This window comes from Choloepus didactylus (assembly GCF_015220235.1).
Source record: "Choloepus didactylus isolate mChoDid1 chromosome 11 unlocalized genomic scaffold, mChoDid1.pri SUPER_11_unloc2, whole genome shotgun sequence".
NCBI lineage: Eukaryota > Metazoa > Chordata > Mammalia > Pilosa > Megalonychidae > Choloepus > Choloepus didactylus.
The window spans coordinates 682,473-694,394 of NW_023637579.1; the positions used below are offsets into that span (position 1 = coordinate 682,473).

Sequence of the window (11,922 nt, forward strand, 5' to 3'; positions counted from 1 at the left end):
TGGCACAGTCAGGGGTCATCAGGAACTAAACTGTGGAGACAGAGTTGGGTTCACACCTCCCTTTTTTTCTACCAGTTATGTGACCCTGGAGAAGTCTTTGTGCCCCTTAGGGCCCAACAAGTCTTTTCTCCTGCACAAGGGGTTCATTCCAGGTTTTATTTCCGAAGGAGGTCATCAGGTATATGTGAGATAATACTAATAAAACTTGTGGGCTGAAACTTCCTGGAAGATGACAGATTAGGATAGGTAGAGCAAATTATCCTCCATGAAAAAGACTAGATGGAGGGCAGAAAGCACTCCAGAACAGTTCAAGGGTGCCACTGGCTGAGCAGTGACCCCTAAACCACGTAGCAGGGACTTAGACGGAGAGGCAGAGAGAGTGCATGAAAGGATGCGGTGTGTTCAGCTGGAACTGCCACCAGAGACTGGTGGCTGGAGTTGACCAGTGAACATGGGAGAAGGCAGCTTTCCACATCCTGTTCACCCATCTCAGCAGCTGGCTGGGAACATAACCCTTTGCAGCTCTGCAGCTGAGAGCTCCCATGAGGTAACTCAGGAGTCAGTGGTATTGTAGTGACCACATTCACTCTTTCTCCATGGAAATGGATGGTGTGCACAGCTGAAGGGCAATGGCACTGCACAGAAGCAAAAGGAGACCTTCCCCAACCCCAGAGGCTCATGGGCATAAGGCAGACAGGGACTGCATTTGAGCTAGAGGATGAGATGCACAGCCCCACAGCCACAGAGTGGTCCACTCACATCCCTGAGAACTGCCAGACACACCAAGACCTGGAGCAGACTCCCTGCCAAAATTCACAGCGCCTGCTGCCCACCCAGAGGGTGAGCAGTCCTCAGTGCACATGTTGAAATGGTGTGCCGATTGGATTTCCACCTGGTTTGGACCCCACATTGTGCAAAGGTGAACTTGGGGGAGAGCTGGTTTGAGAATGAGAGGCAGCTCAAGAGCACCATTTGCTGGTAGGACAGGGAAAGTGCAATCAACCAAGCTGTAGCTCTGCCTAATTATAGATAACTGTTCAAAAAATTCTGCATATCCCCAAATAAACTTATCAATATAAACAGCTGTCCCAAGTCCAACAACAGAAAATCATAAAACTTGTAGAGAAACAAGAAGATATAGTCAAGCCAAAAAGCAAATTAAAAAGATAGAGGAGACAGACAACCTGGAGCAATTAAAGAAGTACACACAAATCTCCAAAAGAACTTCAAAAATTGGTTGAAGAAATAAAGGACAAGAATATTTAGAAGAGCATAAAGAAGAAATTGAAAGAGTAAATTAAAAAGCTTCAGAACATGTGAAAAGAAAATATACTGTAGACAAAATTAAAAATATTCTAGAAACACACAATAGCAGATTTGAAAAGGCAGAAGAAGGAATAAGTAAACTAGAGGTCAGAAATTGAATGTGAATGCACAAAAGAGCAAATGGAGTAAAAAGTAAAAAAAAAATAAATTGAAATGGATCTCAGGGAAAAGATGAAAAACATGAAGTTCACAAATATAAAAATCATTGGTGTCCCAGAAGATGAAAAGAAGCATAAAGAGTTAGGGAGAATATTTGAAGACATAGTTCGGGAAAACTTCCCAACCCTTTTATACAACATAAACATGCAAATCAAAGAAGCACAATGAACTCCAAATAAAATAAATACAAATAAACCCATTTGATGTATGCTAATCAAATCGTCAAATGCTGAAGAGAAGGAGAAAGTCCAGGAAGCCACAAGACAGAAGCAATTCACCACATAAAAGTGAAGCAACATAAGAATAAGTACTGACTATGCAGTGGGCTCCATGGAGGCAAGAAGGCAAGGGTATGACATATTTAATATTCTGAAAGAGAAAAGCTGCCATCCAAGAATTCTTTACCCAGCAAAGTTCTACTTCAAAATTGAAGGAGAGTTTAAAATTTTCACAGACAAAAAATGCTGAGAGAATTTGTTAACAACAGACCTGCCCTACAGCAAATATTAAAGAGATTTCTACCAGTTGAGAAAAAAAAAGGAGAGAAAGTTCTGGAGAAGGGCACAGAACAGAAGAGTATTAGTAAGGGTAACTTAAAGGGAATAAAAGGAATGAGCAGGGAAAAAAAAAAAAACAGATCCAACAAATAAAAACCAAAGGATGAGATGGTGATTCAAGAACTGCCTTAACAATAATAACACTGAATGTGAATGGATTAAACTTGCCAATTAAAAGATGTAGATTGGCAGAATGCATTAAAGACTATGAAACATTAAAATATTGTTTACAAGACTCAGACCCAGCAACACAAAGATATTGCAAGTGACAGGATGAAAAAGATATTCCACACAAGCTATCACCAAAAGAAAGCAGGTCTATTAATACCAATATCGGACAAAATAGACTTTAAGTGCAAATACATCTTAAGACTCAAAAAGGGCACTGTATATTAATAAAAAAGACAATTCACCAAGAATAAAAACAGTCATAAATATTTATGCTCCTAATCAAGGTGATCCAAAGTACATGAGATAAACATTGGCAGAACTGAAGGAAACAAGTGATATTTCTACAGTAATAGTGGAAGACTATAAAACAAAACACTTTTCCATAACTAGAACAACCAGACAGAGGACCAATAAGGAAATTGAGAAGCTAAATAATGTATAAATTAATTAGACTTAATAGACATATCTATAGCATTACATCCCAAATTACCAGGATACACATTCTTCTCTAGCACTCATGGAATATTCTCCAAGATAGACCATATGCTGGGCTGCAAAACAATCCTCAACAAATTTAAAAAGATTGCAAGTATTCAATGCACATTCACTGACCATAATGCATTGCCACTAGGAGTCAATAATGACCAAAGAACCAGAACATTCAAATATATTTGGATGTTACATGATGCATTCCTAAAAAATCAGTGGGTCAAAGAAGAAATTGCAAGAGAATTTGATAAACATCTAGAGATAAATGAAAACAAGAACACAACATTTCAAAATCTGTGGGATGCTGTGAAGCCAGTGCTGTAGGGGTCAATTTATAACTCTAAATGCATACATTACCAAGGAAGAAAGATCTAAAATCAAAGATCTATCTGAACAACTATAGAAGCTAGAGAATGGTCAGCAAACTAACCCTAAAGAAAGTAGAAGAATTGAAATAAGGATTAAAGTGGAAATAAATTATATGGAGAACAAAAAAGAAAGTATAAATAAAGCCAAAATTTGGTTCTTTGAGAAGATCAATAAGATTTACAAACCCTTAGCTAGACTGACAATGGGAAAGGAAGACCCAAATTAACAGAATCAGAAATGAGAGGGGGTACTTCACTGTGGACCCTGAAGAAATAAAAAATACAATAAGAGGATATTATGAGCAGTTGCATGCCAAAAAATTAGACAATTTAGAGGAAATGAAAAATTTCCTGGAAACACACAAACAGCCTAGACTGACTGGAGAAGAAATAGGAGACCTTGAAAAGCAATCACAGGAAAAGAGATTCAATCAGTCATCAAAAAAATTCCTACAAATAAAATTCCAGGACCAAATTGCTCCACAGGGGAATTTTGTCAAACTTTCCAAAAAGAAGTGACACCATTTTTGCTCAAACTCTTTCAAAAAAATTGAAGAAAAAAGAGCACTACCTGACTCATTTTATTATGCTCACACCACTGTAATACCAGAACCAGATATAGGTACTCCAAAAAGGAAAACTACAGGCCAATCTCCCTAATGAAGACAGACGCAAAAATTCTCAGCAAAATACTTGCAAATTGAATCCAAAATAAATAAAAGAATCATATACTAAGACCAAGTGGGGTTCCTTCCAGGCATTCAAAGGTGTTTCAACATAAAAAAATCAATCAGTGCAATAAAACACATTAACAAATTGAAAGGGAAAATCAAATTAAAATCTCAATAGATGGTAACAAAATCATTTGACACAATTCAGCATCCTTGTTTCATAAAATCACTTCAAAAATTAGTAATTAAAGGAAACTTCTTCAATATGATTAAGTGCATATGAGAAAACCCCACAGCAAGCATAGTACTCAACGGTGAGAGGCAGAAATCCTTCCCTCTGAGATCAGGAATGAGACAAGGATGTATTCTTTCCTGGCTATTATTCAACAGTATGCTAGAAGTTATATCCAGAGCAGTCCAGCAAAATAAATAAAAGGCATCCAAATTGGTAAGAAAGAAATAAAACTGTCATCATTTGCAGATGATATGATTGCATATTTGGAAAATCCTGAGAAATTGTTGACACAGCTATTTAAGTTAATAAATTCAGAAAATTGGTGGCATACGAGATTGACACACAAAATTCAATAATATTCCTATACACTAGAAATGATGTAACTGAAGAGACACTCAAGAAAAAATTCCATTCACACTAGTAACTAAGCAACTCAAGTACATAGGAATAACGGATAACATAAACAAACTAAACATTTATTCACAAAATGACAGACCTTCATAATATAAGAAGTAAACCAATACAACCCAAGGGGAGTTAGAAATATGGAACAATTATAGTAAAATATTTTGATCCTCCCCTCTCTGTATTGTTTTCTGAGATCAAAGACCATACTCTGTGTGGGCTCAATATTTTGTAATTTGTAGAGACTTTCCTCCAGAATATGATCTGTTGGTAAACGTTCAACATGAATTCAAAGATAATGTACAGTCTGAAGTTTTGGGGTATTGAGTTTTAAAAATAACTATTAAGTGAAGGAAGTAAATTGCACTGCTCAAATTTGATATCTAACATTACATTTATGTTTATTTTATCAGTTATTTTGAACCATATCTTAAATTAAGTATGCTTTTTTCAAATATGCCTTTTTGTTCACTTCTTTATGCTTCATATGTAGTCATGCTACACTGTTGTGTGTATAAAGTTTTATGCCACATTATTTGAATGGATATGTCAAAATGAATTTTTAAATTGTAGCAGCAAATGTGTTTATTGGCATTAAGACATTGGTCTCCACATCAGATGGTACACAACTAGGTATAAATTGATTTTTGCAGAAAATATAAGAATTTAAATTTATTTTGTATTTAATTTAATTTTGATGTTATTTTAAATTACATTAAGTTACACATTAGGTACACCATGCATGTCTGTAATTACAAAAGTAAATAATGTATAAATGCATACTCATATATGAGGGGACATCATATTATTTCTGTAAATTCTATGAAAAAATGTAGAGAGCATAATAGTTTGAAAATATTACATTTCATCACATAACTCTCATATCTGTGAAAATAATAATCTAATGAAAATAATCCTACAAGTAACAGAAATGGGAATGCTGCTTTCAGTTAGTTGAGAAAAGCATTCCCAATTTACAGAATAAGACAGTACTGTAATCTACAAAAATGCACACATTTTAGAAACATTTTAACAAACATGGCAATTGATTTTTCCACCACAGGAGATTACTGTGCTTGAATCAAGAATTTCTGTAGAGATTGTTGTTCCTTATCTGTGAGAAACCTGTATGACATTCCACTTATATACATATTTATGTAATTTTGTTTGCACAATATATTGAAATAATGAATAAGAAGATATATGAGTGAAATAAAAATACATTTACATGGTTTTTGTATCCTTCTTGTTCAGAGTTCAATAACTTCCACAAATGAACTCAATTCTAAACTTTCTAAACATACCAGTAAATTAGATACTGTAAATAAGTTTCTTTGCTTTGAGAAAAAAAAGTATTTAAAATTTCTCTTTCTGTATTATGAAAAAGAAGAACATATGTCATTGATCTCTAACCAACACACATGGCAAATATGGTAATTTTTATTAAGATAAGATTAATTTTTAATGTTATTTCATAACCAGCTTTCATATGGAAATTATTTACATTTTTAGGAAAATGTAAATATATAATTGAATAAATGATCCTGTCCTTTAAATACAAAAATAGACCAGGAAAAGTAAATCTATAGTTAACCTATTCTAAGACAGTCTAGATTCAAAGGAGAATAATTGAAAGATGTTTAACAAAATATAAGGTAATTTAACAGTGATGTTTCAGGTATCAGGGTATGTACAATTTTGACTAGAAATTCTCAAAATAAAATATGGTTCTACTATTTCTATCTTGAAAGTGAGAGTTCCAAAAGTGGGCAACAGGTAAGAAATTTAATATTGAAGTATTTTTTCAACTCACATCATCAACATTGCCTTGAAAGCATTATCCTATCACCTTCCTGAATAAGGCATTCTCTTCAAAATTATCTTCATAGCCTCTATTATCTGTTTGTTTCTAAGACTATAGATAATAGGATTCAGGAAAGGAGGGACTATAGAATAGAACACAGAAGTGATCGTGTCCTGAATTGTATGTGAGGTGGAGACTCGCTTCATGTATACAGCAGCACCAGAACTGAGGAAGACAGACACCAGGAGGATGTGAGGGACACAGGTAGAAAAGGCTTTTCCCTGCTCTCCCCTGGCTGGAAACTTGAGCACTGTAGAAAATATGTAAACATAAGACCTGGTAATAAAGGCAAAGCAGCCACCAACAACCACCACTGTAGAGAAAAACATTGCAATTTCATTGCTGAAGGTATCAGAGCAGGAGAGCCTCAGCAGAGAGGAGACATCACAGAAGAACTGATTGACCACGTAGGATTGACAGAAGTGCAGCCGGAATGTGTTGTCAGTGTGGAACCCTGCAAAGATCACACTACTGAATACAGAGGCCAGTGTCATCTGGACACAGATCCGAGGGTTCATCATCATAGGGTAGTGGAGGGGCTGGCAGATGGCCACATAGCGGTCATGGGCCATGGAGGTGAGGAACATCACCTCAGCAAATCCACAAAACAGGACCATGAAGATCTGAGTTGCACACCCAGCCATTGAGATGGTCCTGTTGTCAGTGAGAAAGGTGACACAGGCCTTGGGGACAGTGACAGAAATGTAACACGTCTAAGGCAGACAGGTTCCTGAGGAAGAAGTACATGCGGGTGTGAAGATTCTTGTTGATGGTGGTTACTGTGACAATGAGAAGGTTCCCCATCAGGTTGCCAAGTACATCAGCAGGAAGAGCATGGTGTGCAAGACTCTGTACTCCCACACATCAGAAAATCTTGTAAGCAGGAATTCATTCTCTGTAGCAGAGTTGGGCATCATTAGGTAATTTGTCTTGGACATGGAGAGACAAGACACATAATCCCTAAACAACATGAAGAATCAACATGAGGAAAGAAATTTGCCCAAGTATATTTATCAACCCATATTTATCCAATTTTATTCTTCATAGTTCCCAATGGTTATTATAAGGCAGTATAGTGCTGACTTGTGGTACTTTATTTTCCCTGCTTGAATATCTTATTTACAGTGCATAGGTAGCAATAAAATATGACACTTTAGAGCTTGTGTCACTTTTTGGTTAAATTTTTATCACTAGCTAGCTGTACATTGTGTATAAGTCAATATTTGTCTGGAAGAATATTTGAGTTAAATAGCCAAATTGGTACATACTGACTCATTAGCAGTATTCTATACATGTTACCACATCATTAATTGATGACCAAATACAATCTTAAAATAATACTTTATCAGAATCTATAAAAACTTTATGCATGGTGGAAATTTTTCATCTTCCCACTAGCCAGAAACTTATTTTCATTTCTAATTCAACACTATGAATTTTGATACTGATTTCATTTAGAAATTGACCTTCAAGAACTCCTAGCTCTGATGACCACCTTCTTATTGACTACATATATCTCCTCCTTGTAACTATTAATATGTATTTTTATTTTAATGTTTGACTCTTTAACTTCCCTCTCTCTGTCTTTCTTTCTCTCTCCCTCTATTCCTACCTCTCTCACTCTTTCTCTCCATCCCTCCATAAATTGTTTCTTGGGTCCTTGTGTTTTATTTTTTTCCTTTCCTAGACCAAATAACATAACCAATGCATTCTATAATATAAACAACTTCTGTATTCATTTAGAATGTTATGTGTTGTTTATTTTATTCACATATTACATACTTTAATTCTCATTGCAACTGTATGAATTGGGAAGTAATGTGCAATATTAAAATGAAAAGGCTGGGTCAATGAAAGGTCCATAGACTTGTTAATCCTTAGATACATAAGTGCAAGAGAAGGCATTCAAAGCAAAGTTTGCATGCTCATTCCATTTCTTTGTTTGTATTTCTTCCAGCAAACTCCTGATCCTACTGAATTTCATTGTTTACCACCACAACAATCCATGCTCCTCATAAAATCTGAGCACTGGGAAGATGAAATTGCTTGTGCAATTCTATCCAAGGCTGTCAATTATTGCAGGAGCTATGAGACCATGGTTATTAGATTGTTAACTCATGGCTATAAAGTGCTGAAAAATCACTCCATTGATTTCCTACCTCGTATATTGAGGACTAAGTGCACCATAGGAATGTTCGAATCATTTTCCATATCACATTTCCATATTTCTTACTTTCCCAACTGTATGATATAATTTTGAATCAGGATAATTTGTTTTACTCTTTTTTTACCCAACTAGAAGAGTAAAATATCTAAGTTGTCCCAGTCCCTTCTCCATGTCTGCATATTTTCGTAATAAAAAAAAATACTTATGGAAGGAAACACTTGATGTCCCATTATAGCTTGAACAGAGAAAGACTAGGAGCCTAATTTGTGTCAATTCTGGTCACAATCCAATTTTTTTTGTTTTTAATAACAATAAAATAACTTGAAATTATTTTATAAAGTAACAGTGTGAGAAATCATCATAAGAGATCTTGTTCTAATAATTTCAAGATTTCAATATAAAATAATTCTTATGTATTCTCACTTAGATTTTCTCCCTGCATGCTGAGGTAGAGTGAGTGGAACCATCCATTTCAAGGCTAAATTCACCACTATAGCCTTCATTCTTTCTCCCCTTCCACTGATGCTAATGTTTCCCATTGAGTTATTTCTTTTCCCTGTGTTCTTTGCATTTATGTGAATGCCTAGGTTCCTCTGTTCATAAAATTAATTCTGGAACTCTGATCTATTCATTCGTTATTTTATTTTTCTGCTAATTGTTTTCATTAGCCTTTCTCAAACAATGTGTACACATCTCAGTATTTGATTTGAAATATAACAATCTGGCTCCTTCCAGCATCTAAGTATCTTATTCCAGGAACATCTACATAAGAAAATCTATTTGTTGATATGTCAATCTTCAGCTTACAGACACTCCTCAACTCTAGAGTATGCTACAAGGATTTCCACTTCTGGTGCTGTATCTCTGCCCTCCTGTGATTCACCTTCGTATTGTTTTAGCCACTTAGTTATTAAAGGCATATGGGGATCCGAAGTATCATTACTCAATCCAGTTCCAAATTGCATTATGACATTCCACAATTCTTCCTTTGGAATTCCCTTCCTCCCAATCTTCTTATCTCTCCTTCTATTTATCCTCTTCATTGTTCTGGTATCATCGAATCTGCCACCAATCCATACTTGCCTGCCCTATTCTTTTGGAACTTCATTCTTCTTTCTCCCTTATCTCCTACCCAGATTGCAGTAAGTAGCAGCACAATTTTGGCAAGTCAGAAACATGCATCTCACATTATGTTTTTAAAATAAAACTGTCTTTAATGATCTCAGATGTAATGCATACCTTTCTGATTTCTGGTAACACTTCATTAGCAATAATATTTTTTAAAAAGACCACATACTACTCAGAATTAATTGAACTTGACTATGTCTTAGAACACCATCATTTTATTATAAAACACTTTGAGTTCATTCAAAGTGTTATTGAACTTAGACCAACTTAGATATGATGCATGGCAAAATTGAAGTCCCTAGAAAAAAAGTCTCAAAGAAATATATCCAATAATACATACACAACTAATTTAAGTTCTTTAATATATTACAAAATATCCTTAAAATGCATTATTTTAGAGGAAGTTAATAGAGGGTGGTTGTACTTCTGCTTTTCTTTGTGATTCCATTTTAACTAATAGAATTTTATAACTATAGTCATATTAGTACCATCAATACCTATTCCAATATTTTGGGATTCAAAACTACATAGGAATGGTAGCCTTACCTGAAAAAAATGATGAATTGATAAATTCATTGAGGGTTTATTTCATGCATTCAGTAACTTTCCCACAATTAATCTTCTCAGTTCTAGAAAACTGGAATGATATCTGATATTTTTCCTTGCAAATTACTATAAGTGTTTACTATTTGTGGGAAGAAGCATTTATTTAATGACATTATGAAATTTACCATGATAAAATGTGTCAATTGGTGTTGGGTAAAATATTGTTATGTTCTCCATAAAACTTGGACATATTTCAGAACTTGAATAAGCAGAGACAGACAAGCTGATGACACATACAAAAACATATGCATTGTTGGTAATATATGGGTAACTAATGATGTTGATATAGGTTGTGAAGATTTCATGTTTTTGCAACCCATAATAGAAGAATTGCAGGCCCCTAGACAAAACCCTTAATGAACACTAAAGCATAGCATGTGTTGCCCTGCAATTGTTTAAAATATTTTCCATGATATCTTGAAACTTTAAGTGTATACTTCTAGTCCTTCATAACCTTCCCACTACATTTCACATACTAGTGTTCTTGTTTCCTTTTTCTTCTGTCCAACATAACAATGTATAACATAGAGAATCTCTGCTAATGGCAAGAAGGCAGGGCAGGTGTCACTTTCAGACTGACCTCCTGCTGATAAGACAAGAAACTTCCCTTCTTTTGCTCCTTGATGATGATTTTTATTTTAAGACCATTTGAAATATTTCATTACATAGTTTTTTTGTTACTGCTGTTTAAGCTAACCTATTAACTAAGATTTTATTGATAACATGGTGTGACCAACTTGATTAAAAATGGCCACTCCAATATTTATGAATAGCTCCAACTTAGCAAAGCCAGTTTCATACTGCTGGTTGAGCTCTTAAACATAATTGTTCAACTTTTTGCTTACAATGCTACATATCAGACTTCTACTACTATATTATATAAAGGTACTGGGCTTTCAAAATTTGAACATAGGGTAAAAATATATTTCATGTTTACCAAGCAATTTTAGTTTTTTAGTTTGAATTTCCAGGTAACAGTTTAACAGAGTTAAAACTCTGTGGCCTTCAGGGGGAGGTATGTTATATACAATTCTCTGCCATTTACTTGCTTTATAGCAGTCAGTCCTACTCAAGCATCTTTTTCCTGAATCGGTTTTATTTAAATGTTTACAGAAACCTGATTGGAGTTAAACATGTAATTATAAGTCCAGTAACAATTTCTAAAAAAATACAATGCAAGAATTCCTTAATAGCAACTAATTTCATATTCTTGTTTTGCATAAAACATGCATTAGTACCAAATGATCATCATGCCCCAAATCAGTCTCTACATGGAGAGATGGTCCAGTACAGTCAATAAGAAAACCAGTTATTAATAATAGGCAAGAAAGAAGTTTTCTGATTATTGCAAAAAAGGAACAGTAACTTTCATACAACAAGCCCTTAAGCAGTGGGTTGACCAGGAATTATATGCTACACAGTATTGAATCTTCTAGGAAAACTTGTCCTGAAATGTGAGAGGAAGTAAAGAACACTCTGGTAGCTGAATCAGACATTTGAGAAGGTATAAGCTTTTAGGCCACCATGGTACACAAATAGAGCAACCTTGTAGATGGAGATAAAAAGAAATATCCTCAGACTTAGAATAAAGTTCCCAAGCTGCTGATTGTAAACAATCTCATAAACACCCTGAGGTTTTCAACCATCTCTTCAAGGAAAGCTCAGGGCTCATGTTCACCTCCTGTAGCCACAGGCCTTCTGACTCCAAATGCCTTCATGAGGACCTGTAATATCTGTAACTGGGAGGTTTAATGCAGAAAAAGAATGGTTTGTACA

The 11,922-nt window shown here is 34.9% G+C and overlaps 1 pseudogene; it reads right to left on the minus strand.

Annotated features, from left to right (window-relative positions):
- Positions 1 to 6,226: 6,226 nt before the first annotated feature.
- LOC119524504 lies at positions 6,227 to 7,159 on the minus strand (annotated as a pseudogene).
- Positions 7,160 to 11,922: the final 4,763 nt, after the last annotated feature.